This window comes from Orbicella franksi, chromosome 5, assembly GCF_964199315.1.
Source record: "Orbicella franksi chromosome 5, jaOrbFran1.1, whole genome shotgun sequence".
In the NCBI taxonomy this organism is placed as follows: domain Eukaryota; kingdom Metazoa; phylum Cnidaria; class Anthozoa; order Scleractinia; family Merulinidae; genus Orbicella; species Orbicella franksi.
In genome coordinates this window covers 14051291-14057081 of record NC_138149.1, presented here as the reverse complement: position 1 = coordinate 14057081, position 5791 = coordinate 14051291, and the positions used below count along the sequence as shown (strand labels likewise).

The window sequence follows — 5791 nt, the reverse complement described above, 5'->3', positions numbered from 1 at the left end:
TGATTCAGTGGATCTCGACGAATGCGGCACGGAGAACGTAGTCCGAATTTGTCTCGTCGATCCCTCGTTTTATTCCAGTCTTTCGTGGGCTTTGAGGAAACTTCAAGATGTAAAACTGGTCATCGACCAGTTCGGCTTCCAATTAGACGGCTCGGCTGTTCCAAGAGAGAATGAGATCGTCTACGAACAGGCAAGATTGTCCGATAAACTCACAGTGCTTGTCAATGACATCGGTATCGCCATGAAGAGGCTGGGCTACGCTTTGTACGGTGGAAAAGTGTACAAGAAATGCGACAAGGCAAAGTACACCTATTCCTACAAGTGCGAGGTGGAGGCGTTCGTTAATAGTTTGGCGGCTAACGAATCCTTCAAGGCGCGACTTCTAAAGGACATGAAGAAAGTCATCGATATCCTAGCCAACCCGCACTGCGAGGTCATTCGACCACTTCGCGTAGATTATAATTTGATTGAGGTTAACGATGGCAAGTGCTGGTCAGTCAAGGAGCGTCGCTTCCTGGAGAATGTGATCGCGGACAAGGACATTGGTCATGTTACACCGCGAGCGTTTTCCCCGTACGATCCAACAAGAGAGCCAGAACCGAAGTATTTCAAAGAAATTTTGGAAAACAGCCTCACAGAAGCTGAAATTGAAGAATTTTGCGAAGATTTCTTGAGGCTCTTGAATCACAATCAAAAGAGACACAAAGGCAAAGTTCCTTGCCTAATTGGCGCTGCTAATAGTGGAAAGACGAGTTTATTTCAACCAATTCTAGGCCTGGTACATCATGGCAACATAGCGACTATCACTAAACAGCGCGTCTTCAATAAGGCCATGATCAATCACTTCACAGAAGTAATCTTCGTGGACGAAGCGAATCCTTCCACACTAGATATAGATGACTGGAAAATCCTAACGCAGGGACGTTACACGGCCTGTGACATCAAGTATCAAACAGCTAAGTCATTCATTAACCGTTGCCCGATGCTTTTAACAGCACAACAGAAACTTGAATTCGGACCAGAAGATCAACCAGCAATGGACCGTAGGCTAAGGAACTATGTCTTCAAGAGTCTGCCTAACCCAAGGAAGAAAGCTGCAGACTGGCTCAGAAAGCACTCCATGGATTGTGTTGTGTGGGCCTCGACGAAAGCGCGTCCGACGACAGACCAAGAAGAAAGCTCCGACAGCAGCTTGGAAGAAGAGCAAATCGGTGACGGCGTTCTTAAAGACGAGGAGAAGGACGCTTTACGAACGTTGCCTCTCGCAGACGTCTGGACTGACGCTCTTGAAAAGACGGGCGAGCCAGCCACAACAGCTGACGCTGCCAGTGACGATAAAGTCGACTCGGATGACGACCAGCGCATTCGTAACTTGAGGACAGCACTTGGGCTATCTTCCACAGGCTCCCTGAGACATAGACAAATTGCCAGCATCTTGCACACGCGCGTCAGAGAGAAGGAAGAAGAGAATCGGCGGAAACATGAACTACATGAAGCAAGAAGATCTTTCCTGAGAGAGAGGGGTGTCAGCAGCGAGATTGCCGAACTGTTGCCAGAAGACCCCGACGCAGCGATGCCAAGTCAAATTCAAAGACAACTGCAGGAGCACTGCGACGAACAAGAAGCGCACCAAGAGCAAGAAAGACGCGAGAAAGCCCGTCGAGCGTTCGAAGGCACCTGGACAAGAGCCACTGAGGTCGAGCTAAAGAACTGCTGCGACGAATATCAAAGCAGTAGCGATCCCACGGTTCGCTTGAACGTCAAAGATTGGATGAAGGTCCTGTGCGACAAGTTAAAAATGCATCACAAGTCCTTGGGCACTTTCAACACTGCCGAGGCTGTCCAAGAACGAATCAAGGTGTGCACCGCTCTTGGACTGCTGAGAAAAGAACAGCACCACCTAGTCACAAGCGTTGCTGAAAGGCTGCCTGTGTTGCCTGTCCTCAGTTCAGAAACCGAGGGAGTACAGCAACATGTACATGAGACGGATGACGAGCAGAGTATTTTCATCACGCAGCAGTGTAATGGAGTGGATGAGACGGAAGAGGTACAGAGTATTTTCATCACTCCTCTTCCGAGCACAAGTGGTGCGTCTGTGCCTCATTCAAGCTTCGATGACTGTGCAGTCTCTGCTGAACTACTTCGAGCTAGTACTTCTAACAAAAAGAAGCGAAAGAGGCAATCCAGCAGTCAACGAGCAGTCAAAAAATCCCAGAACGTTCTAACTCGATACTTGACTAGTCAAAAGTAAAAGCGGTGTTTTTTTCCTCGTAAGATAGGCTGTAGGGTGGTCTTTTTCAGTAGTTTGATAATTAGGATAGAATTAGAATTAATAATAGATAGGATAGAACTAGGCACTCAGAACGCTACATGTACCTACGATAACCCGTTACAAGAATAGACTTTTGTGTCCAAGAAATTAGAGTTTATTACACTTTGATCATTTATAAAACACGTTCCGTAGATGTGTTAACAGGCTAGCTGTTTGTCGAATTGCGATAATTAAATGGTCCAGTTTCCTCTGCATTTTAGTTGGTGTGCATTTGTTGTTTTTTGCTAGTTGAATTGCTAACCGAGTGGCATCTTCATTCCAGCCCTTTTCTTTAGAGAGTCCGCTGTTCTTCCGTCTTGAAATTGGAAATCGTCATCTCTCAAAATAGCAGTCCACTGTCCAAACCCGTGCTTAGTTATCCCTTCCTTTAGAAAATCGTCCTCTTCTTTTGTGAATTTCAAAACACGACGAGTGTTCCTCTGAGAGCGCAAGATTCTTTTAGGCAGGGCGTCCTTATTGGGGGAGGAGTTGATATTTTGCACTCTTCCAACTGAAGGCCCGGCGTCGGAAGTTGAATCTCCGAGTCTTGCGTGGACGTCCTCGTCCACCTCTGAACCCTTGGCACCTTGAAGTTTTTGTAGGCACTCGTGACCCTTCAAAGCAACTTCACGGGATCGTTGCTTTTGATAGTGAACTTTGGCAACAGCAGAGCCGTGTTTTTGGTCTTCCGACAAAATCCTCTGCTCCTCGCTAGTGAGCTCATTGAGGCTCTGCGTTTCAACAATTTGGCGATAACGCGTGGGATGGATGTACTTTCCAATTGCATCAAACACCAGTTTGCTCATGATCTCCCCCAATTTACCATGTTGGCCCCCATTTCTGTTGACGAGAACGAAATCGCACTGGGGTTTAAGCAAAGGTCTGACGTTCGAGATGTAGCCATTGAGAACTTGCATGTTTGCATCGGTCAGAATCAAAGAATCAAATCCATACTTTCCAGCAGTCTTGAACGTTTTCTGATCAATGAATCCACCCTTTTCCTTAGCTGTAGCAATCATGTCCACCGTCAAATATTGATAAGTCATGGGACGCGACCCCTTCACTTTGATGAACAGATACATGGCAACGAATTTCGTGGCAAATGTCAAGTCTGAAGGGTTAACTTGAGTTGGACTCGATTTGCAAATCTTCACGGTATTCTCGTAGCGCGGCAGATGGAATTTCACCACCTCCAACAACTCCTCCATTGTTGCCCAATGGCCTCTCGCTTCTAGTGTTTCGATGTCTAAGTCTTGTGTCCACTGCAATCTCATCATCTTAGCAACCGTCTTTCGCGCTCTTTTGAGGTACAGCTCTGTTGCAGAGAACTTTCGAAAGACTGCCTCTGATGCGCCATGCAGCTTTCTGAAGTCGATCATTTCAGAAATGGCATCTATGTAGCCTAAACGTCCACCATGTCCAAGCTTGCATTCGTCTTGTAAGTAGTCGATAAACTTGAACAACAAATTTGGAGAACACAAACTAAAGTCCACCACGTCAAAAGTCAACTCTTCCTCGTCTTCACAACAAAATCTAAGAAACTTAAAGCATCTTGTCACTATTTGTTGAGCTGCGCGATCTTTCTTGCAACCGCCACCACTTCGAGTCAGCCATCTCGTGAATACTTCGCCAATGTCACACGACAATGAAAATGAGGGAAGTAACTTTCCGGCATGTTTTGTAGTCTCACTTGTTTGATCTTAAATTGTGTTCACCATTGGAACATTTCTTGCTACCTTTAGCGAATCTGGGATTTCTTTCGAATTGGGCTTTTCATCGAAATAAAAGAACCAACTGTGCTTGGTATTAACGTGTTTTCTGCACCCTCTTTGACTTTGAAATCCACCATGGTCACACTCTTGTATTGGGCAGTGATACAAGCTGTCGGTTTCATCCTTTTCCAAGTGAAGCCGTTTTGGTTTGGGTGATGCTCCATCGATATCCGACCAATTGACCTTGCACTTCTTGCTCATTTTGCCTTTTGAAGAGCATTTGGCCAACACGATCTCCTTTAAATCTGACCCATAACCAAGGAGCCGATGACAAGCAAAGGAACTGCATATATGTTTGTATTCGCCAAGTCATGCCCTTACTTGCCTGCCCTCATTACTATTGTGCAAAATTCATGACAGTGACATGCAACCAAACTTGCCCAAGCAGGTCTGAGCGCGCCCTATTGTTTGCCTTACAAAGTACGCCTCCATTTGGGAACAAAATAGGAATGCGCAGAGAAATGGTCCGAAATCTGGTCCCAAATGACCAATTTGGGAACAATGTGTTCCATTCACAGAGAGGAACTCGGAAGAAAAGGTCCTAAATTATCAATTTGGGAACAATATGTTCCATTTACAGATAGGAACTCGGGACAAAACAGTCCTATATTTCGTAATAAGTGGCCAATTTGGGAACGAACTGTTCCATTCACAGATGGGAATTCGGAACAAAAATATCAATTTGGGAACGGTATGTTCCATTGGCAGATGAGAATTCGGAACAAAACAGTCCTAATTTACCAATTTGGGAACAATGTGTTCCATCAACAGATAGAAACTCGGAACAAAACAGTCCTAAATGACCAATTTGGGAACAATGTGTTCCATTTACAGATAGGAACTCGGAACAAAACAGTCCTAAATGACCAACTTGAGAACAATGTGTTCCATCAACAGATAGAAACTCGGAACAAAACAGTCCTAAATGACCAATTTGGGAACAATTTGTTCCATCAACAGATAGAAACTCGGAACAAAACAGTCCTAAATGACCAATTTGGGAACAATGTGTTCCATCAACAGATAGCAACTCGGAACAAAACAGTCCTAAATGACCAATTTGGGAACAATGTGTTCCATCAACAGATATCAACTCGGAACAAAACAGTCCCAAATGACCAATATGGGAATAATGTGTTCCATTTACAGAGGGGACCTCGGAACAAAACAGTCCTAGTTTATCAATTTCGGAACAATGTGTTCCATGCACAGAAAGGAACTCGGAACAAAACAGTCCTAATTTATCAGTTTGAGAACAATATGTTCCATTTACAGTTGGGAACTCGGAACGAAATGTTCCTCTTTTACACTAGTGTGAACGTTTTGTTCCTACCATGGAAAAAATCTGGTCCTCTTATAGTCAATAGGAACACAAAAACGAGGAACAGTCGATACTTGAGGAACGTTCCTTTTGGAATATAGGAACAGCCAACAAAACTTAAAATCAGCGAAAAAACGAGGCAAAGACTAAAGAAAAACTCAAAAAAGCGTAAATCGAGCGCTTAGGTGAAAAGGAAACAATCTTTAAAAACTGGTGAAGTTTGTTTCGCTCAAAGGCAGCGAAACACGCCATGATAAATTTTTGGGAAATGTAAAGGACAGAGACAGAGATAGAGAGAGAGAGAGAGAGAGAGAGAGAGAGAGAGAGAGAGAGAGAGAGAGAGAGAGAGAGAGAGACAGAGACAGAGACAGAGACAGAGACAGAGAC

At 44.6% G+C, this 5791-nt stretch overlaps 1 pseudogene; it reads right to left on the bottom strand.

The window, feature by feature from the left end:
• Window positions 1–2418: 2418 nt before the first annotated feature.
• On the bottom strand, window positions 2419–4403 carry LOC145487055 (uncharacterized; annotated as a pseudogene).
• Window positions 4404–5791: the final 1388 nt, after the last annotated feature.